The 21,920-nt window shown below is 53.1% G+C and overlaps 1 protein-coding gene across 7 annotated transcripts in view; it reads left to right on the plus strand.

The window, feature by feature from the left end:
• LOC124047485 (unconventional myosin-Ib-like) overlaps positions 1–21,920 on the plus strand; it is a 172,088-nt gene that overhangs the window by 61,093 nt on the left and 89,075 nt on the right. Inside the window, exon 1 of one of the 7 annotated variants that reach the window (XM_046367833.1) lies at positions 21,622–21,640. The exons of the other annotated variants lie outside the window; for them this stretch is intronic. The gene's annotated coding sequence lies outside the window, so the exon portion shown is untranslated. Of the gene's footprint in view, positions 1–21,621; positions 21,641–21,920 lie in introns of those variants that run through there. 7 annotated transcript variants of the gene reach the window in all.

Genomic DNA, 21,920 nt, shown 5'->3' on the forward strand with positions numbered 1-21,920 from the left:
CGCTCGATCTCTCTCTAGCTGGCTCGCTCTCTCTCTAGCTCGCTCTCTCTCTAGCTCGCTCTCTCTCTAGCTCGCTCTCTCTAGCTCGCTCGCTCTCTCTAGCTCGCTCGCTCTCTCTTGCTCGCTCGCTCTCTCTTGCTCGCTCGCTCTCTCTAGCTCGCTCGCTCTCTCTTGCTCTCTCTCGCTCTCTCTCTCGCTCGCTCGCTCTTGCTCGCTCGCTCTCTCTTGCTCGCTCGCTCTCTCTTGCTCGCTCGCTCTCTCTTGCTCGCTCGCTCTCTCTTGCTCGCTCGCTCTCTCTTGCTCGCTCGCTCTCTCTTGCTCGCTCGCTCTCTCTTGCTCGCTCGCTCTCTCTTGCTCGCTCGCTCTCTCTTGCTCTCTCTCTTGCTCGCTCGCTCTCTCTTGCTCGCTCGCTCTCTCTTGCTCGCTCGCTCTCTCTAACTTGCTCGCTCTCTCTAGCTTGCTCGCTCTCTCTAGCTTGCTCGCTCTCTCTCTAGCTCGCTCGCTCTCTCTCTCTAGCTCGCTCGCTCTCTCTCTCTAGCTCGCTCTCTCTCTCTCTCTAGCTCGCTCGCTCTCTCTCTCTCTCTAGCTCTCTCTCTCTCTCTCTAGCTCGCTCGCTCTCTCTCTCTCTAGCTCGCTCGCTCTCTCTCTAGCTCGCTCGCGCTCTCTCTCTAGCTCGCTCGCTCTCTCTCTCTCTAGCTCGCTCGCTCGCTCTCTCTCTAGCTCGCTCGCTCGCTCTCTCTCTAGCTCGCTCGCTCTCTCTCTAGCTCGCTCGCTCTCTCTCTAGCTCGCTCGCTCTCTCTTGCTCGCTCGCTCTCTCTAGCTCGCTCTCTCTTCTCTCTCGCTCGCTCGCTCGCTCTCTTGCTCGCTCTCTTGCTCGCTCTCTCTTGCTCGCTCTCTCTTGCTCGCTCTCTCTTGCTCTCTCTCTTGCTCGCTCGCTCTCTCTTGCCTCTCTTGCTCGCTCGCTCGCTCTTGCTCGCTCGCTCTCTCTTGCTAGCTCGCTAGCTCTCTCTAGCCCGCTCGCTCGCTCTCTCTAGCCCGCTCGCTCGCTCTCTCTAGCCCGCTCGCTCGCTCTCTAGCCCGCTCGCTCTCTCTAGCCCGCTCGCTCGCTCTCTCTAGCCCGCTCGCTCGCTCTCTCTAGCCCGCTCGCTCGCTCTCTCTAGCCCGCTCGCTCGCTCTCTCTAGCCCGCTCGCTCGCTCTCTCTAGCCCGCTCGCTCGCTCTCTCTAGCTAGCTCGCTCGCTCTCTCCTAGCCGCTCGCTCTCTCTCGCTGCTCGCTCGCTCTCTCTAGCTCGCTCGCTCTCTCTCTAGCTCGCTCGCTCGCTCTCTCTCTCTAGCTCGCTCGCTCTCTCTCTCTCTCGCTCGCTCGCTCTCTCTAGCTCGCTCGCTCTCTCTCTCTAGCTCGCTCGCTCTCTCTCTCTAGCTCGCTCGCTCTCTCTCTCTAGCTCGCTCGCTCTCTCTCTCTAGCTCGCTCGCTCTCTCTCTCTAGCTCGCTCGCTCTCTCTCTCTAGCTCGCTCTCTCTCTCTAGCTCGCTCGCTCTCTCTCTCTAGCTCGCTCTCTCTCTCTCTCTAGCTCGCTCTCTCTCTCTCTAGCTCGCTCTCTCTCTCTCTAGCTTGCTCGCTCTCTCTCTCTAGCTCGCTCTCTCTCTAGCTCGCTCTCTCTCTAGCTCGCTCTCTCTCTAGCTCTCTCTCTCTCTCTCTAGCTCGCTCTCTCTCTCTCTCTAGCTCGCTCTCTCTCTCTAGCTCGCTCTCTCTCTCTCTAGCTCGATCTCTCTCTCTCTAGCTCGCTCGCTCTCTCTCTAGCTCTCTCTCTCTAGCTTGCTCGCTCTCTCTAGCTTACTCGCTCTCTCTAGCTTGCTCGCTCTCTCTCTCGCTCTCTCTCTCTCTAGCTCGCTCGCTCTCTCTCTCTCTAGCTCGCTTGCTCTCTCTCTTGCTCGCTCTCTCTTGCTCGCTCTCTCTTGCTCGCTCGCTCGCTCTCTCTCTCGCTCTCTCTCTCGCTCTCTCTCTCGCTCTCTCTCTCTCTCGCTCTCGCTCTCTCTCGCTCTCTCTCTCGCTCTCTCTCTCGCTCTCTCGCTCGCTCTCTCGCTCGCTCGATCTCTCTCTAGCTGGCTCGCTCTCTCTCTAGCTGGCTCGCTCTCTCTAGCTGGCTCGCTCTCTCTAGCTCGCTCGCTCTCTCTAGCTCGCTCGCTCTCTCTAGCTCGCTCGCTCTCTCTAGCTCGCTCGCTCTCTCTAGCTCGCTCTCTCTCTAGCTCGCTCGCTCTCTCTCTCGCTCGCTCTCTCTGCTCGCTCGCTCTCTCTTGCTCGCTCGCTCTCTCTTGCTCGCTCGCTCTCTCTAGCTCGCTCGCTCTCTCTTGCTCTCTCTCTCGCTCGCTCTCTCTCTCGCTCGCTCGCTCTCTCTCGCTCGCTCGCTCTCTCTCGCTCGCTCGCTCTCTCTTGCTCGCTCGCTCTCTCTTGCTCGCTCGCTCTCTCTTGCTCGCTCGCTCTCTCTTGCTCGCTCGCTCTCTTGCTCGCTCGCTCTCTCTTGCTCGCTCGCTCTCTCTTGCTCGCTCTCTCTCGCTCGCTCGCTCTTGCTCGCTCTCGCTCTCTCTCGCTCGCTCGCTCTCTCTTGCTCGCTCGCTCTCTCTTGCTCGCTCGCTCTCTCTTGCTCGCTCGCTCTCTCTTGCTCGCTCGCTCGCTCTCTCTCTTCTAGCTCGCTCGCTCTCTCTAGCCCGCTCGCTCGCTCTCTCTAGCCCGCTCGCTCGCTCTCTAGCCCGCTCGCTCGCTCTCTCTAGCCCGCTCGCTCGCTCTCTAGCCCGCTCGCTCGCTCTCTCTAGCCCGCTCGCTCGCTCGCTCTCTCTAGCTCGCTCGCTCGCTCTCTCTAGCTCGCTCGCTCTCTCTCTCTAGCTCGCTCTCTCTCTCTAGCTCGCTCTCTCTCTCTAGCTCGCTCGCTCTCTCTCTCTCTAGCTCGCTCGCTCTCTCTCTCTCTAGCTTGCTCGCTCTCTCTCTAGCTCGCTCTCTCTAGCTCGCTCTCTCTCTAGCTCGCTCTCTCTCTCTCTCTCTCTAGCTCGCTCGCTCTCTCTCTCTCTCTAGCTCGCTCGCTCTCTCTTTCTCTAGCTCGATCGCTCTCTCTCTAGCTCGCTCGCTCTCTCTAGCTCTCTCTCTCTAGCTTGCTCGCTCTCTCTAGCTTGCTCGCTCTCTCTAGCTTGCTCGCTCTCTCTAGCTTGCTCGCTCTCTCTAGCTTGCTCGCTCTCTCTAGCTTGCTCGCTCTCTCTAGCTTGCTCGCTCTCTCTAGCTTGCTCGCTCTCTCTAGCTTGCTCGCTCTCTCTCTAGCTTGCTCGCTCTCTCTCTAGCTCGCTCGCTCTCTCTCTCTAGCTCGCTCTCTCTCTCTAGCTCGCTCGCTCGCTCTCTCTCTCTAGCTCGCTTGCTCTCTCTCTCTCTCTAGCTCGCTCGCTCTCTCTCTCTCTCTAGCTTGCTCGCTCTCTCTCTAGCTCGCTCGCTCTCTCTCTCTAGCTCTCTCTCTGGCTCTCTCTCTCTCTCTCTAGCTCGCTCGCTCTCTCTCTCTAGCTCGCTCTCTCTCTCTAGCTCTCGTCGCTCTCTCTCTAGCTCGCTCGCTCTCTCTCTAGCTCTCTCTCTAGCTTGCTCGCTCTCTCTAGCTTACTCGCTCTCTCTAGCTTGCTCGCTCTCTCTCTAGCTCTCTCTCTCTCTCTAGCCCGCTCGCTCGCTCTCTCTAGCCGGCTCGCTCGCTCTCTCGCTCGCTCGCTCTCTCTAGCCCGCTCGCTCGCTCTCGCTCGCTCGCTCTCTAGCCGCGCTCGCTCGCTCTCTAGCTCTCTAGCTCGCTCGCTCGCTCTCTAGCCCGCTCGCTCGCTCTCTCTAGCCCGCTCGCTCGCTCTCTAGCCCGCTCGCTCGCTCTCTCTAGCCCGCTCGCTCGCTCTCTCTAGCCCGCTCGCTCGCTCTCTAGCTCGCTCGCTCTCTCTAGCTCTCGCTCGCTCTCTCTCTCTAGCTCGCTCGCTCTCTCTCTAGCTCGCTCGCTCGCTCTCTCTCTCTCTAGCTCGCTCGCTCTCTCTCTCTAGCTCGCTCGCTCTCTCTCTCGCTCTCGCTCTCTAGCTCGCTCGCTCGCTCTAGCTCGCTCGCTCTCTCTCGCTTCTCTCGCTTGCTCGCTCTCTCTCGCTTGCTCTCTCTCTCTCGCTCGCTCTCTCTCTCTCTCTCTCTCGCTCGCTGCTCTCTCTCTCTCTTGCTCGCTCTCTCTCTCTCTCTCTCTCTCTCTCTCTCTCTAGCTCTCTCTCTCTAGCTCGCTCGCTCTCTCTCTCTCTAGCTCGCTTGCTCTCTCTCTAGCTCTCTCTCTCTAGCTTGCTCGCTCTCTCTAGCTTGCTCGCTCTCTCTAGCTTGCTCGCTCTCTCTAGCTTGCTCGCTCTCTCTCTAGCTCGCTCTCTCTCTAGCTCTCTCTCTCTAGCTCGCTCTCTCTCTCTCTCTCTCTAGCTCGCTCGCTCTCTCTCTCTCTCTAGCTCTCTAGCTCGCTCTCGCTCTCTCTCTAGCTCGCTCGCTCTCTCTAGCTCTCTCTCTCTAGCTTGCTCGCTCTCTCTAGCTTGCTCGCTCTCTCTAGCTTGCTCGCTCTCTCTAGCTTGCTCTCTCTCTCTAGCTCGCTCTCTCTCTAGCTCGCTCTCTCTCTAGCTCGCTCTCTCTCTAGCTCGCTCTCTCTCTCTCTCTAGCTCGCTCTCTCTCTCTCTCTAGCTCGCTCTCTCTCTCTCTCTAGCTCGCTCGCTCTCTCTCTCTAGCTCGCTCTCTCTCTCTCTAGCTCGATCGCTCTCTCTCTAACTCGCTCGCTCTCTCTCTAGCTCTCTCTCTAGCTTGCTCGCTCTCTCTAGCTTACTCGCTCTCTCTAGCTCGCTCTCTCTCTAGCTCTCTCTCTCTCTCTCTAGCTCGCTCGCTCTCTCTCTAGCTCTCTCGCTCTCTCTAGCCTCGCTCGCTCGCTCTCTAGCCCGCTCGCTCGCTCTCTAGCCGCTCGCTCGCTCTCTCTAGCCGCTCTCTCTCTCTAGCTTGCTCGCTCTCTCTAGCTCGCTCGCTCTCTCTCCGCTCGCTCGCTCTCTCTAGCCCGCTCGCTCGCTCTCTCTAGCCCGCTCGCTCGCTCTCTCTAGCCCGCTCGCTCGCTCTCTCTAGCCCGCTCGCTCGCTCTCTCTAGCCCGCTCGCGCGCTCTCTAGCCGCTCGCTCGCTCTCTCTAGCCCGCTCGCTCGCTCTCTAGCCGCTCGCTCGCTCTCTCTAGCCCGCTCGCTCTCTCTCTCTCGCTCTCGCTAGCTCGCTCGCTCTCTCTCTCTAGCTCGCTCGCTCTCTCTCTCTAGCTCGCTCGCTCTCTCTCTCTAGCTCGCTCTCTCTCTCTCTCTAGCTCGCTCGCTCTCTCTCTCTCTAGCTCGCTCGCTCGCTCTCTCTCGCTTGCTCTCTCTCTCTCGCTTGCTCGCTCTCTCTCGCTTGCTCGCTCTCTCTCTCGCTCGCTCTCTCTCTCTCTAGCTCGCTCGCTCGCTCTCTCTCGCTTGCTCTCTCTCTCTCGCTTGCTCGCTCTCTCTCGCTTGCTCGCTCTCTCTCTCGCTCGCTCTCTCTCTCTCTCTCTCTCGCTCGCTCTCTCTCTCTAGCTCGCTCGCTCTCTCTCTAGCTCGCTGCGCTCTCTCGCTCTCTCTCTAGCTTGCTCGCTCTCTCTCGCTCTCTCTCTAGCTTGCTCGCTCTCTCTAGCTTGCTCGCTCTCTCTAGCTCGCTCGCTCTCTCTAGCTCGCTCGCTCTCTCTAGCTCTCTCGCTCTCTCTAGCTCTCTCTCGCTCTCTCTAGCTCTCTCGCTCTCTCTAGCTCTCTCGCTCTCTCTAGCTCTCTCTCTCTAGCTCTCTCTCTCTCTCTAGCCCGCTTGCTTTCTCTAGCTCGCTCGCTTTCTCTCTCTAGCCCGCTCGCTTTCTCTCTCTAGCCCGCTCGCTCTCTCTCTAGCCCGCTCGCTCGCTCTCTCGCTTGCTCGCTCTCTCTTGCTCGCTCTCTCTTGCTCGCTCTCTCTTGCTCGCTCTCTCTTGCTCGCTCTCTCTTGCTCTCTCTCGCTCTCTCTCTCTCTCTCTCTCGCTCTCTCGCTCGCTCTCTCGCTCTCTCGCTCGCTCTCTCTCTAGCTGGCTCGCTCTCTCTCTAGCTCGCTCGCTCTCTCTCTAGCTCGCTCGCTCTCTCTAGCTCGCTCGCTCTCTCTAGCTCGCTCGCTCTCTCTAGCTCGCTCGCTCTCTCTTGCTCGCTCGCTCTCTCTAGCTCGCTCGCTCTCTCTTGCTCTCTCTCGCTCGCTCTCTCTTGCTCGCTCGCTCTCTCTAGCTCGCTCTCTCTTGCTCGCTCGCTCTCTCTTGCTCGCTCGCTCTCTCTTGCTCGCTCGCTCTCTCTTGCTCGCTCGCTCTCTCTTGCTCGCTCGCTCTTGCTCGCTCTCTCTTGCTCGCTCGCTCTCTCTTGCTCGCTCGCTCGCTCTCTCTTGCTCGCTCGCTCGCTCTCTCTTGCTCGCTCGCTCTTGCTCGCTCGCTCTTGCTCGCTCGCTCTCTCTTGCTAGCTCGCTCGCTCTCTCTAGCCCGCTCGCTCGCTCTCTCTAGCCCGCTCGCTCGCTCTCTAGCCGCTCGCTCGCTCTCTCTAGCCCGCTCGCTCGCTCTCTCTAGCCCGCTCGCTCGCTCTCTGCCCGCTCGCTCGCTCTCTCTAGCCCGCTCGCTCGCTCTCTCTAGCCCGCTCGCTCGCTCTCTCTAGCCCGCTCGCTAGCTCGCTCGCTCGCTCGCTCGCTCTCTCTCTCTCTCTCTAGCTCGCTCGCTCTCTCTCTCTAGCTCGCTCTCTCTCTCTCTAGCTCGCTCTCTCTCTCTAGCTCGCTCGCTCTCTCTCTCTCTCTCTCTAGCTCGCTCGCTCTCTCTCTCTCTCTCTCTAGCTTGCTCGCTCTCTCTCTCTCTCTAGCTTGCTCGCTCTCTCTCTAGCTCGCTCTCTCTCTAGCTCGCTCTCTCTCTAGCTCGCTCTCTCTCGCTCTCTCTCTAGCTCGCTCTCTCTCTAGCTCGCTCTCTCTCTAGCTCGCTCTCTCTCTCTCTCTCTCTAGCTCGCTCGCTCTCTCTCTCTCTCTAGCTCGCTCTCTCTCTCTCTAGCTCGATCGCTCTCTCTCTCTCTCTAGCTCGCTCGCTCTCTCTCTAGCTCTCTCTCTCTAGCTTGCTCGCTCTCTCTAGCTTGCTCGCTCTCTCTAGCTAGCTCTCTCTCTCTCTAGCTCGCTCTCTCTCTAGCTCGCTCTCTCTCTCTAGCTTGCTCGCTCTCTCTAGCTTGCTCGCTCTCTCTCTAGCTTGCTCGCTCTCTCTCTAGCCCGCTCGCTCGCTCTCTCTAGCCCGCTCGCTCGCTCTCTCTAGCCCGCTCGCTCGCTCGCTCTCTAGCCCGCTCGCTCTCTCTCTAGCCCGCTCGCTCGCTCTCTAGCCCGCTCGCTCGCTCTCTCTAGCCCGCTCGCTCGCTCTCTCTAGCCCGCTCGCTCGCTCTCTAGCCCGCTCGCTCGCTCTCTAGCCCGCTCGCTCGCTCTCTAGCCCGCTCGCTCGCTCGCTCTCTAGCCCGCTCGCTCGCTCTCTCTCTAGCCCGCTCGCTCTCTCTCTCTAGCCCGCTCTCTCTCTAGCTCGCTCTCTCTCTAGCTCGCTCGCTCGCTCTCTAGCTCGCTCTCTCTCTAGCTCGCTCTCTCTCTAGCTCGCTCTCTCTCTCTCTCTCTCTAGCTCGCTCGCTCTCTCTCTCTAGCTCGCTCGCTCTCTCTCTCTCTAGCTCGATCTCTCTCTCTCTCTCTCTAGCTCGCTCTCTCTCTAGCTCTCTCTCTCTAGCTCGCTCGCTCTCTCTAGCTCGCTCGCTCTCTCTCTAGCTCGCTCTCTCTCTAGCTCGCTCTCTCTCTCTAGCTCGCTCTCTCTCTCTAGCTCTCGCTCTCTCTAGCTCTCTCTCTCTCTCTCGCTCGCTCTCTCTCTAGCTCGCTCGCTCTCTCTCTCTCTAGCTCGCTCGCTCTCTCTCTAGCTCTCTCTCTCTAGCTTGCTCGCTCTCTCTAGCTTGCTCGCTCTCTCTAGCTTGCTCGCTCTCGCTAGCTTGCTCGCTCTCTCTCTAGCTCGCTCGCTCTCTCTAGCTCGCTCGCTCTCTCTAGCTCGCTCGCTGTCTCTAGCTCTCTCTCTCTCTCTAGCTCTCTCTCTCTCTCTAGCTCTCTCTCTCTCTCTAGCTCTCTCTCTCTCTCTAGCCCGCTCGCTTTCTCTCTCTAGCCCGCTCGCTTTCTCTCTCTAGCCCGCTCGCTTTCTCTCTCTAGCCCGCTCGCTCTCTCTCCCGCTCGCTCGCTCTCTCTTGCTCGCTCTCTCTTGCTCGCTCTCTCTTGCTCGCTCGCTCTCTCTTGCTCGCTCTCTCTTGCTCGCTCTCTCTTGCTCGCTCTCTCTTGCTCGCTCGCTCGCTCTCTCTCTCGCTCTCTCTCTCGCTCTCTCGCTCGATCTCTCGCTCGCTCGCTCGATCTCTCGCTCGCTCGCTCGCTCTCTCTTGCTCGCTCGCTCTCTCTTGCTCGCTCGCTCTCTCTTGCTCGCTCGCTCTCTCTTGCTCGCTCGCTCTCTCTTGCTCGCTCGCTCGCTCTCTCTTGCTCGCTCTCTCTTGCTCGCTCTCTCTTGCTCGCTCTCTCTTGCTCGCTCTCTCTTGCTCGCTCTCTCTTGCTCGCTCGCTCTCTCTTGCTCGCTCGCTCTCTCTTGCTCGCTCGCTCGCTTTTGCTCGCTCGCTCTCTCTTGCTCGCTCGCTCTTGCTCGCTCGCTCGCTCTTGCTCGCTCGCTCGCTCTAGCTCGCTCGCTCTCTCTCTCTAGCTCGCTCGCTCTCTCTCTAGCTCGCTCGCTCTCTCTCTAGCTCGCTCGCTCTCTCTAGCCCGCTCGCTCGCTCTCTCTAGCCCGCTCGCTCGCTCCTCTAGCCCGCTCGCTCGCTCTCTCTCTCTAGCTCGCTCTCTCTCTAGCTCGCTCTCTCTCTAGCTCGCTCTCTCTCTAGCTCTCTCTCTCTCTCTCTCTAGCTCGCTCGCTCTCTCTAGCTCTCTCTCTCTAGCTCTCTCTCTCTAGCTTGCTCGCTCTCTCTAGCTTGCTCGCTCTCTCTAGCTTGCTCGCTCTCTCTAGCTTGCTCGCTCTCTCTAGCTTGCTCGCTCTCTCTCTCTAGCTTGCTCGCTCTCTCTCTAGCTCTCGCTCTCTCTCTAGCCCGCTCGCTCGCTCTCTCTAGCCCGCTCGCTCGCTCTCTCTAGCCCGCTCGCTCGCTCTCTCTAGCCCGCTCGCTCGCTCTCTCTAGCCCGCTCGCTCGCTCTCTAGCCCGCTCGCTCGCGCTCTCTAGCCCGCTCGCTCGCTCTCTCTAGCCCGCTCGCTCGCTCTCTAGCCCGCTCGCTCGCTCTCTCTAGCCCGCTCGCTCGCTCTCTCTAGCCCGCTCGCTCGCTCTCTCTAGCTCGCTCGCTCGCTCGCTCTCTCTCTAGCTCGCTCGCTCTCTCGCTCGCTCTCTCTCTAGCTCGCTCTCTCTCTAGCTCGCTCGCTCTCTCTCTCTAGCTCGCTCTCTCTCTAGCTCGCTCTCTCTCTCTAGCTCGCTCGCTCTCTCTAGCTCGCTCGCTCTCTCTAGCTCGCTCGCTCTCTCTCTCTAGCTCGCTCGCTCTCTCTCTCTAGCTCGCTCGCTCTCTCTCTCTAGCTCGCTCGCTCTCTCTCTAGCTTGCTCTCTCTCTCTCTCTCTCTAGCTCGCTCTCTCTCTCTCTCTCTCTAGCTCGCTCGCTCTCTCTCTCTAGCTCGCTCGCTCTCTCTCTCTAGCTCGCTCGCTCTCTCTCTCTAGCTCGCTCGCTCTCTCTCTCTAGCTCGCTCGCTCTCTCTCTAGCTCGCTCTCTCTCTCTCTCTCTAGCTCGCTCTCTCTCTCTCTCTCTCTCTCTAGCTCGCTCTCTCTCTCTCTCTAGCTCGCTCGCTCTCTCTCTCTAGCTCGCTCGCTCTCTCTCTCTCTAGCTCGCTCGCTCTCTCTCTCTCTCTCTAGCTCTCTCTCTCTCTCTCTAGCTCGCTCGCTCTCTCTCTAGCTCGCTCGCTCTCTCTCTAGCTCGCTCTCTCTCTAGCTCGCTCGCTCTCTCTCTAGCTCACTCTCTCTCTAGCTCGCTCTCTCTCTCTCTCTAGCTCTCTCTCTCTCTAGCTCTCTCTCTCTCTAGCTCTCTCTCTCTCTCTCTCGCTCTCTCTCTCTCTCGCTCTCTCTCTAGCTCTCTCGCTCTAGCTCTCTCTAGCTCGCTCTCTCTCTAGCTCTCTCTCTCTAGCTCGCTCGCTCTCTCTCTAGCTCGCTCGCTCTCTCTCTCTAGCTCGCTCGCTCTCTCTAGCTCGCTCGCTCTCTCTTCTAGCTCTCTCTCGCTCGCTCTCTCTTGCTCGCTCGCTCTCTCTAGCTCGCTCGCTCTCTCTTGCTCGCTCGCTCTCTCTTGCTCGCTCGCTCTCTCTTGCTCGCTCGCTCTCTCTTGCTCGCTCGCTCTCTCTAGCTCGCTCGCTCTCTCTTGCTCGCTCGCTCTCTCTCTTAGCTCGCTCGCTCTCTCTTGCTCGCTCGCTCTCTCTTGCTCGCTCGCTCTCTCTCTAGCCCGCTCGCTCGCTCTCTCTAGCTCGCTCGCTCTCTCTAGCTCGCTCGCTCTCTCTAGCCCGCTCGCTCGCTCTCTCTCTCTCTAGCTCGCTCGCTCTCTCTCTCTCTCTAGCTTGCTCGCTCTCTCTCTAGCTCGCTCTCTCTCTAGCTCGCTCTCTCTCTAGCTCGCTCTCTCTCTAGCTCGCTCTCTCTCTCTCTCTCTCTCTAGCTCGCTCGCTCTCTCTCTCTCTCTAGCTCGCTCGCTCTCTCTTTCTCTAGCTCGATCGCTCTCTCTCTCTCTCTAGCTCGCTCGCTCCCTCTCTAGCTCTCTCTCTCTAGCTTGCTCGCTCTCTCTAGCTTGCTCGCTCTCTCTAGCTTGCTCGCTCTCTCTCTAGCTTGCTCGCTCTCTCTCTAGCTTGCTCGCTCTCTCTCTAGCTCTCGCTCTCTCTCTAGCCCGCTCGCTCTCTCTAGCTCGCTCGCTCTCTCTAGCCCGCTCGCTCGCTCTCTCTAGCCCGCTCGCTCGCTCTCTCTAGCTCCGCTCGCTCGCTCTAGCTCTCGCTGTCTCTCTAGCTCTAGCTCGCTCGCTCGCTCTCTCTCTAGCCCGCTCGCTCTCTCGCTCTCTAGCTCGCTCGCTCGCTCTCTAGCTCGCTCGCTCTCTCTCTCTAGCTCGCTCGCTCTCTCTCTAGCTCGCTCTCTCTCTAGCCGCTCGCTCTCTCTCTAGCTCGCTCTCTCTCTAGCTCGCTCTCTCTCTAGCTCTCTCTCTCTAGCTCTCTCTCTCTCTAGCTCGCTCTCTCTCTAGCTCGCTCTCTCTCTAGCTCTCTCTCTCTAGCTCGCTCGCTCTCTCTCTAGCTCGCTCTCTCTCTAGCTCGCTCTCTCTCTAGCTCGCTCGCTCTCTAGCTCGCTCGCTCTCTAGCTCGCTCGCTCGCTCTCTCTAGCTTGCTCGCTCTCTCTCTAGCTCGCTCTCTCTCTAGCTCGCTCTCTCTCTCTAGCTCGCTCGCTCTCTCTAGCTTGCTCTCTCTCTCTCTAGCTCGCTCTCTCTCTCTCTAGCTCGCTCTCTCTCTCTCTAGCTCGCTCGCTCTCTCTCTCTCTAGCTCGCTCGCTCTCTCTCTCTAGCTCGCTCGCTCTCTCTCTCTAGCTCGCTCGCTCTCTCTCTCTAGCTCGCTCGCTCTCTCTCTCTCTAGCTCGCTCGCTCTCTCTCTCTAGCTCGCTCGCTCTCTCTCTCTCTCTAGCTTGCTCGCTCTCTCTAGCTTGCTCGCTCTCTCTTGCTCGCTCGCTCTCTCTTGCTCGCTCACTCTCTCTTGCTCGCTCTCTCTCTCTTAGCTGTCTCTCTCTCTCTTAGCTCGCTCTCTCTCTTGCTCGCTCGCTCGCTCTCTCTGCTCGCTCGCTCTCTCTTGCTCGCTCGCTCTCTCTTGCTCGCTCGCTCTCTCTTGCTCGCTCGCTCGCTCTCTCTCTCTTGCTCGCTCGCTCTCTCTTGCTCGCGCTCTCTCTTGCTCGCTCGCTCTCTCTTGCTCGCTCGCTCTCTCTAGCTCGCTCGCTCTCTCTTGCTCGCTCGCTCTCTCTTGCTGCTCTCTCTAGCTCTCTCTTGCTCGCTCGCTCTCTCTTGCTCGCTCTCTCTCTCTTGCTCGCTCGCTCTCTCTTCTCGCTCGCTCTCTTGCTCGCTCGCTCGCTCTCTCTTGCTCGCTCGCTCTCTCTTCTTGCTCGCTCGCTCGCTCTCTCTTGCTCGCTCGCTCGCTCTCTCTTGCTCGCTCGCTCGCTCTCTCTTGCTCGCTCGCTCGCTCTCTCTTGCTCGCTCTCTCGCTCTCTCTTGCTCGCTCGCTCGCTCTTGCTCGCTCGCTCGCTCTCTCTTCTCTCGCTCTCGCTCTCTCTCTTCTCTAGCTCGCTCGCTCTCTCTTAGCTCGCTCGCTCGCTCTCTAGCTTGCTCGCTCTCTCTAGCTCGCTCGCTCTCTCTTGCTCGCTCGCTCTCTCTCTTGCTCGCTCGCTCTCTCTTCTCGCTCGCTCGCTCTCTCTTGCTCGCTCGCTCTCTCTTGCTCGCTCGCTCTCTCTCTAGCTCTCTCTAGCTCGCTCGCTCTCTCTCTCTAGCTCGCTCGCTCTCTCTCTCTCTCTCTAGCTCGCTCGCTCTCTAGCCCGCTCGCTCTCTAGCCCGCTCTCTCTCTAGCTCGCTCTCTCTCTAGCTCGCTCTCTCTCTAGCTCGCTCTCTCTCTAGCTCGCTCTCTCTCTCTCTCTAGCTCGCTCTCTCTCTCTCTCTCTCTAGCTCGCTCTCTCTCTCTCTCTCTCTAGCTCGCTCTCTCTCTCTCTCTCTCTAGCTCGCTCTCTCTCTCTCTCTCTCTAGCTCGCTCTCTCTAGCTCGCTCTCTCTAGCTCGCTCTCTCGCTCTCTCTAGCTCGCTCTCTCTCTCTCTCTAGCTCTCTCTCTCTCTAGCTCGCTCTCGCTCTCGCTCGCTCTCGCTCTCGCTCGCTCTCGCTCGCTCTCGCTCTCTCTCGCTCGCTCTCGCTCTCTCTCTAGCTCGCTCTCTCTCTAGCTCTCTCTCTCTAGCTCTCTCTCTCTAGCTCTCTCTAGCTCGCTCGCTCTCTCTCTCTAGCTCTCTCTAGCTCGCTCGCTCTCTCTCTCTAGCTCGCTCTCTCTCTCTAGCTCGCTCTCTCTCTCTCTCTAGCTCTCTCTCTCTCTCTAGCTCGCTCTCTCTCTCTAGCTCGCTCTCTCTCTCTAGCTCGCTCTCTCTCTCTAGCTCGCTCTCTCTCTCTAGCTCGCTCTCTCTAGCTCGCTCTCGCTCTCTCTTGCTCGCTCTCGCTCTCTCTCTTGCTCGCTCTCGCTCTCTCTCTTGCTCGCTCTCGCTCTCTCTCTAGCTCGCTCTCGCTCTCGCTCTAGCTCGCTCTCGCTCTCTCTCTAGCTCGCTCGCGCTCTCTCTCTAGCTCGCTCGCGCTCTCTCTCTAGCTCGCTCGCGCTCTCTCTCTAGCTCGCTCGCGCTCTCTCTCTAGCTCGCTCGCGCTCTCTCTCTAGCTCGCTCTCTCTCTTGCTCGCTCTCGCTCCCTCTCTTGCTCGCTCTCGCTCTCTCTCTTGCTCGCTCTCGCTCTCTCTCTTGCTCGCTCTCGCTCTCTCTCTAGCTCGCTCTCGCTCTCTCTCTAGCTCGCTCTCGCTCTCTCTCTAGCTCGCTCTCGCTCTCTCTCTAGCTCGCTCTCGCTCTCTCTCTAGCTCGCTCTCGCTCTCTCTCTAGCTCGCTCGCGCTCTCTCTAGCTCGCTCACGCTCTCTCTCTAGCCCGCTCACGCTCTCTCTCTAGCCCGCTCACGCTCTCTCTCTAGCCCGCTCACGCTCTCTCGCTCGCTCTCTCGCTTGTTTCACAAACATGCTGATTTCAGTCTACACCATCGCTGGTATTATCAGGCTGAATTAGCTGATGGTGTCATTATAGAACGCTAGTGGATTTATATTATGAAGCAAGTTGAAAACAGCATTGTTGTCATCAACATTGTTGCATGTGGTGCATTGACCATGCAGACGTACGCAAGTGTCTCGTGGTTGAGGAACATCAAATGCACTCCTTGAGTGACATAGGTTGTGGCTAGGTCCATGTGGAAAGTGGCACTGCGAGAAAGAGAGAAGTAAACCATGAAAATTGACATTACATGTGGTGGATCACATTTAACAAACCAAATACCGGTATAGAAAGTAAAGTAAAAACCAAACCGGTTCCTGCATCAATACCGATATATAAAATACTGTAGTTCTGTAGAAATATGTGATACCCTGTCCAGCTTCTAGTGCAGGGGTGTCAAACTGGCCGTGGTTGTTTGAGTAATAAAATGTATTACTAAAACCAAATCAATACTGTGTAGAAATTATAATGGACCTATAATCTTAAAGTTTCTTGACTATCCAGCTCGCTCATAATCGCAAGACAGTCAGGGAGCATCGAATTGCAAAAACGATGGATAGAGGACTCATACATTTTTTTAGTTGCAAATTTTGATGGCAAGGAAATATAATTGATTTTCAGTGCGGCCCTACGGACCTCGTTGAAGACCCAATGTGGCTCTTGGGGCAAAATGAGTTCAAAACCACTTTTTCTAGTGTGAAGATATTTGTCTGAGGCAGGCTGATTGGACCCCACTTGTTGCTCCACCTGTTTGGGCCTGGAGATTGCAGGTGGAGAGGGGATCGTTGAGTAGCACGGGGGGGCCCACTCAAACTTTTCTTTCACTATTGCAAATCAAATCAAATCAAATGTATTTATATAGCCCTTCGTACATCAGCTGATATCTCAAAGTGCTGTACAGAAACCCAGCCTAAAACCCCAAACAGCAAGCAATGCAGGTGTAGAAGCTAGAGTAAAAACATGCCACTAGATTTGGTCAAACTGTGACGGGGGGGGGGGGGTACTAAAAATGGTCTGCCTCCTCCAACACAGCTGGTTGGACAACTGAAATATGAAGTTCTCTTGTTTTTGTTATTACTGTACATGGGGTGTCATAAAGGGAAATATAGCCTATTGCCAAAATGGCATTTTTGGATCTCTGAAGGCTATAGTAGTGTTTTACACCATCTGACACCATGTGCATTGTCTTGTTATGCAAAGTTGGATGCCTTATGCAAATCAAATGTTAATTGTCACATGCTTTGTAACAGTGTACAAAGTCAATGTGCAGGGGTATGAGGTAATTGAGGTAGATATGGACCGTGCCTTCAGAAAGTATTCATACCCTTTGACTTATTCAGAATTTGGTTGTGATACAGCCTGAATTCAACCTGAATTCAACATGTTAAGTTGTTTGTTTTCTCACCCATCTACACACAATACCCAGTAATGGGAATTGAAAACACGATTTTAAATTGTTTAGCAAATTTATTGTAAGTGTGAAACCGTTTAGATAACTATTCACACCCCTGAGTCAATACTTTGTAGAAACACATTTGGCAGCAATTTTAGCTGCGAGTCTTTCTGTATAAATCTAAGAGCTTTCCACACCTGGATTGTGGAACATTTGCTAAATTATTATTTTCAAAATTCTTCAGGCTCTGTCAAATTGCTTGTTGATCATTGCTAGACAACTGTTTTCAACTGTTTTTCACGATCCCCAGCATGCCCATGACATGATCAAATCAAATGTTGGCCTCCACCTGTTTATGAAGCATGAGACAAACATTGAAATGCTTACTTCCCAACAGAATACAAACAAATACTATAAAAATATGTCAGAAAACAAATAGTAACACAAGGAATACACGCACAATGATAGCTTGGCTATGGAAATGGAGTACTAGTACGGAGTCGATGTGCAAGGGTACTAGTACGGAGTCGATGTGCAGGGGTACTAGTACGGAGTCGATGTGCAGGGGTACTAGTACGGAGTCGATGTGCAGGGGTACTAGTACGGAGTCGATGTGCAGGGGTACTAGTACGGAGTCGATGTGCAGGGGTACTAGTACGGAGTCGATGTGCAGGGGTACTAGTACGGAGTCGATGTGCAGGGGTACTAGTACGGAGTCGATGTGCAGGGGTACTAGTACGGAGTCGATGTGCAGGGGTACTAGTACGGAGTCGATGTGCAGGGGTACTAGTACGGAGTCGATGTGCAGGGGTACTAGTACGGAGTCGATGTGCAGGGGTACTAGTACGGAGTCGATGTGCAGGGGTACTAGTACGGAGTCGATGTGCAGGGGTACTAGTACGGAGTCGATGTGCAGGGGTACTAGTACGGAGTCGATGTGCAGGGGTACTTGTACGGAGTCGATGTGCAGGGGTACTTGTACGGAGTCGATGTGCAGGGGTACTTGTACGGAGTCGATGTGCAGGGGTACTTGTACGGAGTCGATGTGCAGGGGTACTTGTACGGAGTCTATGTGCAGGGGTACTTGTACGGAGTCGATGTGCAGGGGTACTAGTGCGGAGTCTATGTGCAGGGGTAAGAGGAAATTGAGGTGGATGCCTACATCAAATTTTATTTGTCATATTTGTTATTTGTACTACATCTGAGTAGATGTTTATTTCAGGTGTAGTGAAATGCTTGGTTCTAGCTCCAACAGTGCAGTAATATGTAACATATTTCACAACAATACACACATCTAAAGGAATGGAATTAAGAATATAAATATTTAGGCAAGCTATGTCAGAGCGGCATAGACTAAGATAGAGTAGAATAGAATACACTATATACATGAGATGAGTAAAGCAAATGTTATTAGTGCCCAGTGATGATTTCAAGTCTATTTTAATACATTTTTTAAAAATTGAACCTTTATTTACCTAGGGGCAGAACGACAAATCTTTACCTTGTCAGCTCTGGGATTCGATCGAGCAACCTTTTGTTTACTGGGCCAACGTTCTAACCACAAGGCTACCTGCTGCCCTATGTGAACTCAGCAAAAAAAAAATGTCCTCTCACTGTCAACTGTGTTTATTGTAAGCAAACTTAATGTGTAAATATTTGTATGAACATAAGATTCAACAACTGAAAAATAAACTGAACATGCTCCACAGACATGTGACTAACTAATGGAATAATGTGTCCCTGAACAAAAGGGGGGGGGGTCAAAATCAAAAGTAACAGTCAGTATCTGGCCGCCAGCTGCATTAAGTACTGCAGTGCATCTCCTCATGGACTGCACCAGATTTGCCAGTTCTTGCTGTGAGATGTTACCCCACTCGTCCACCAAGTTCCTGGACATTTTTGGGGGGGAATGGCCCTAGCCCTCACCCTCCAATCCAACAGGTCCCAGATGTGCTCAATGCTATGCCATGGCTCTTCGCTGGCCATAGCAGAGCACTGACATTCCTGTCTTGCAGGAAATCACGCACAGAACAAGCAGTATGGCTGGTGGGATTGTCATGCTGGAGGGTCCTGTCAGGATGAGCCTGCAGGAAGGGTACCACATGAGGGAGGAGGATGTCTTCCCTGTAACGCACAGCGTTGAGATTGCCTGCAATGACAACAAGCTCAGTCCGATGATGCTGTGACACACCGCACCAGACCATGACGGACCCTCCACCTCCAAATCGATCCCTCTCCAGAGTACAGGCCTCGGTGTATTGCTCATTCCTTCGACGATGAACGCGAATCCGACCATCACCCCTGGTGAGACTAAACCGCGACTCATCAGTGAAGAGCACTTTTTGCCTGTCTGGTCCAGCGACCGTGGGACTGTGCCCATAGGTAACATTGTTGTCGGTGATGTCTGGTGAGGACCAGCCTTACAACAGGCCTACAAGTCCTCAGTCAAGTCTCTGGGTCTATTGCGGACAGTCTGAGCACTGATGGAGGGATTGTGCGTTCCTGGTGTAACTCGGGCAGTTGTTGCCATCCTGTACCTGTCCTGCAGGTGTGATGTACTTCCTGGATGGATGTTCCTTTTGTTTTCGCCTGCCATATCAGTTCTGTAATCTTTAAAGTGTTTTCTATTCACATCTACCTATTATATGCATATCCCGCAATTGTCCTGTGCAGATTTTGTTATGCGTGGTCTGCCACTGCGAGTACGATCAGCTGTCTGTCCTGTCTCCCTGTAGCGCTGTCTTATGCGTCTCACAGTCCGGACATTGCAATTTATTGCCCTGGCCACATCTGCAGTCCTCATGCCTCCTTGCAGCATGCCTAACGCACGTTCACGCAGATGACCAGGGACCCTGAGCATCTTTCTTTTGGTGTTTTTCAGAATCACTAGAAAGTCCTCTTTAGTGTCCTGAGGTTTCATAACTGTGACCTTAATTACCTACCGTCTGTAAGCTGTTAGTGTCTTAATGACCATTCCACAGGCGCTTGTTCATTAATTGTTTATAGTTTATTGAACATGCATGGGAAACAGTGTTTAAACACTTTATAATGAAGATCTGTGAAGTTATTTGGATTTTTGCGAATTATCTTTGGAAGACAGGGTCCTGAAAAAGGGTTGTTTCTTTTTTTTGCTGTGTTTCTGTAGGGCAGCATTCTCTCTGCTAGTGATGGCTATTTAACCTTTCTGGCGCAGGCTTTCCGCTCGCGACCCACCTCGACAACATCCGGTGAAAGAGCAACAAATTCAAAATACAGAAATAGTCATAAACATCCATAAACAATACAAGTGTTATACATCGGCTTAAAGATTAACTTCTTGTTAATCCAGCCGCTTTGTCAAGTTTCAAAAAGGCTTTACGGCATAAGCATACCATGCGATTATCTGAGGACAGCTCCCCGCTTACAAAAACAAACATTTTACATCCAAGTAATAGAATTACAAAGGTCAGAAATGGCGATAAAATTAATCACATACCTTTTGAAGATCTTCATACGGTTGCAGTCACGAGTCCCAGCTACACAATAAAAGTTTGTTCGATAAAGTCCCTCTTTATATCCCAAAAACTCAGTTGTGTTGGCACGTTTTGTTCAGTAATCCACTGGCTCAAAGGCGGTCAAAACATGCAGACGAATACATCCTAATAGTACCGGTAAAGTTCGTGAACATGTCAAACAATGTTTATTATTAATCCTCAGGTTGTCAATTGTCTAAATAATCGATATTTCAACTGGACAGTAGCGTATTCAATAGAAAGGAAAAACAATGAAGGGTGCGCACTCAGTCACACGCAAAACCAGCACTGCATGATTCTACAGTCCACTAAGAGAAAGGTCTCATTCTTCTTCATTTTTCAGAAAGCAAGCCTGAAACAATGTCTAAAGACTGTTGATATCTAGTGGAAGCCATAGGAACTGCAATCAATTGAAAATACCCACATCAAAAAAATCCCACTTCCTGGATGGATTTTCCTTTTGTTTTCGCCTGCCATATCAGTTCTGTAATCTTTATAGTGTTTTCTATTCACATCTACCTATTATATGCATATCATAGCTTCTGGGCCTTGGTAACAGGCAGTTTACTTTGGGCAAATACTGCCCCCCCCCCCAAGCCATAAGGATCCCTCCCAAGCCTTAAGAATCTTCTCTGGGATACAGCAGCCAGTGAATTTGCAGGGCGCCAAATTCAAAACAACAGAAGCCTCATAATTAAAATTATACACCATAAGTATTATACACCATTTTAAAGATCAACTTCTTGTTAATCCAGCCACAGTGTCTGATTTCAAAAAGGCTTTACGGCGAAAGCACACCTTTCGTCTATGTTTGGTCGGCGCCTAGCAATAGAAAAACATACAGCTATTTTCCAAAGAAGGAGAGGTGTCACAAAAGATGGATATAGCATTAAAATGAATCACTAACCTTTGATCTTCACCGGATGGCACTCCCAGGACTCCATGTTAGACAATACATGTGTGTTTTGTTAGATAAAGTTAATCTTTATGTCCAAAAACCTCATTTCAAATGGGTGTTATGTTCAGAAATGCATTGTCTCAAACAAACATCCGGTGAAAATGCAGAGAGCCACATTAAATTACAGAAATACTCATAAACATTGATGAGAGATACAAGTGTTTAACACACAATTAAAGAACAACCGCTGTATCAGATTTAAAAAATGTTTACTGTAAAAGCACACCATGCAATTATGTTAGGTCAGCGCCTAGACACAGAAAAACATACAGCCTTTTTCCAACTGAGGAGAGGTGTCACAACTCAGAAATAGTGTTATAAAAAGTCACTTACATTTGATCTTCATCGGATGTACCTCCTTTTTGTTTGCGTGTTTAGTACAGTAATCCATATGCACAACATTGCGAGCAAGTCTAGACGAAAAGTTAGAAACATGTCATACGATTTATATAATCAATCTTTAGGATGTTTTTATCATAAATCTTCAATAATATTCCAACCGGACATTTCCTTTTGTCTTTTGAAATGAAAAGGAAGAGAAAACGCTCACGGCCGTGCGCAAGACATAGCTCATGGCATACTGCCAGACACCTGGTTGAAACAGCTCTTATTCGCTCCCCCTTCATAGTAGAAGCCTGAAAAAGGGTTCTAAAGACTTGACATCTAGTGGAAGCCTTAAGAAGTGCAATCTGACCCCATTTACACTGTATATTGGATAGGCAAAGACTTAAACCTACAAACCTCAGATTTCCTCACTTCCCTGTTGGATTTTTTTCTAAGGTTTTTGCCTGCCATAGAGTTGTGTTATACTCACAGACATTCCAACAGTTTTAGAAACCTCCATGTTTTCTATCCAAATCTAATAATTATATGCATATTCTAACTTCTGGGCCTGAGTAGCAGGCAGTTTACTCTGGGCACCTTATTCATCCAAGCTACTCAATACTGCCCCACAGTCCCAAATAAGTTAACTGGACGGCTATGGAAAATAGACGGTCTGTAACTTATCATGAGAGATTCTAACTCAGTTGAGGCAACTTGAGACTTCTGAAATATTAGAAATCGCGCACCAGCTGCTGTTAACAAGGAGACACCCCTTCCCTCTTAGTCTTACCCGTCCAGTCTAGATCAGTTGTTCTCAACTTGTTTTTCCTCTGGACCCAAATTGAACCAGCTTGTCTTGGTAGCGACCCAATATTCGCAATGCGAAAAATGTCTGGAAAAATATTTTTTTTTTATGCTATATTGATTGTAAATGTAGCAATTATATGACAAGGGAACAACATTCCCATCTCATTGTCAATTACAATTTGCCCCCAAAATCAACCAAAATAGTGCTGCTGATAGCTCTATAATGAAAATACAATTTTATTATTTAATCTCTGAAAAATGTGAGTTCATTATAATTTCTGCACACTTTCTACCTAGTTTAAGTCATTTAAGTTCTGATGAGTATTTTTAATGGAAAAAAATATTTTGTTCCTCCAACACCCACGATCCACTCAACCTAGCGGCCCACCCACCAGTTGGGTATCTCTGGTCTAGAAGATGCATGTAGGTACTTGCAAGATATATATCTGTGTGTGTGTGTGTGTCCTTGTTCAACTAAGACTCCGAGATACATAGAACATTACCAGTCTTCAGGTCTCATCGATAGGATAGAATGGCGTTTGTTCTCCGGTGACTGCACATTTGCCAATAGAACAGAGGGCAATGGCAGTCTATTTGTTAGCCGACGTAATCTCGTCAGGCTGCTTCGCCTGCCTCCTTTTAAAAAAGAAATTGCTGCCGCTTCCTTTTTCAAATCCCAGGGATTAGGGCCTGGTCCGGAGTATGCAGAATGTCCAGAGCTGCTGACTCATGGAAGTAGAAACCTTCATCCAAATCAAGGTTGGTGATCGCTGTTTTGATGTCCAGAAGCAGTTTTTGGGCATAGCATATAATGGTGGAGACATTATGTAGAAAAAATAAACACACAGAAGCCTGTAAAACAACTGATATCCACTGCAGCGCCATCTTCATACACAATATGGTGTTATGGGAAGCTGTTAGCCTGCCCTCTCTGGGTGTTGATCCGCCAAAGATGGATCAAATGAAGTGTATCCTCGTAAGTCACTTATTAAATGAACGGTTGAAACCGTCAGAGCCAAATATGTAACCTACTGCCGGT

Source organism: Oncorhynchus gorbuscha, linkage group LG01 (genome assembly GCF_021184085.1).
Source record: "Oncorhynchus gorbuscha isolate QuinsamMale2020 ecotype Even-year linkage group LG01, OgorEven_v1.0, whole genome shotgun sequence".
Taxonomy (NCBI): domain Eukaryota; kingdom Metazoa; phylum Chordata; class Actinopteri; order Salmoniformes; family Salmonidae; genus Oncorhynchus; species Oncorhynchus gorbuscha.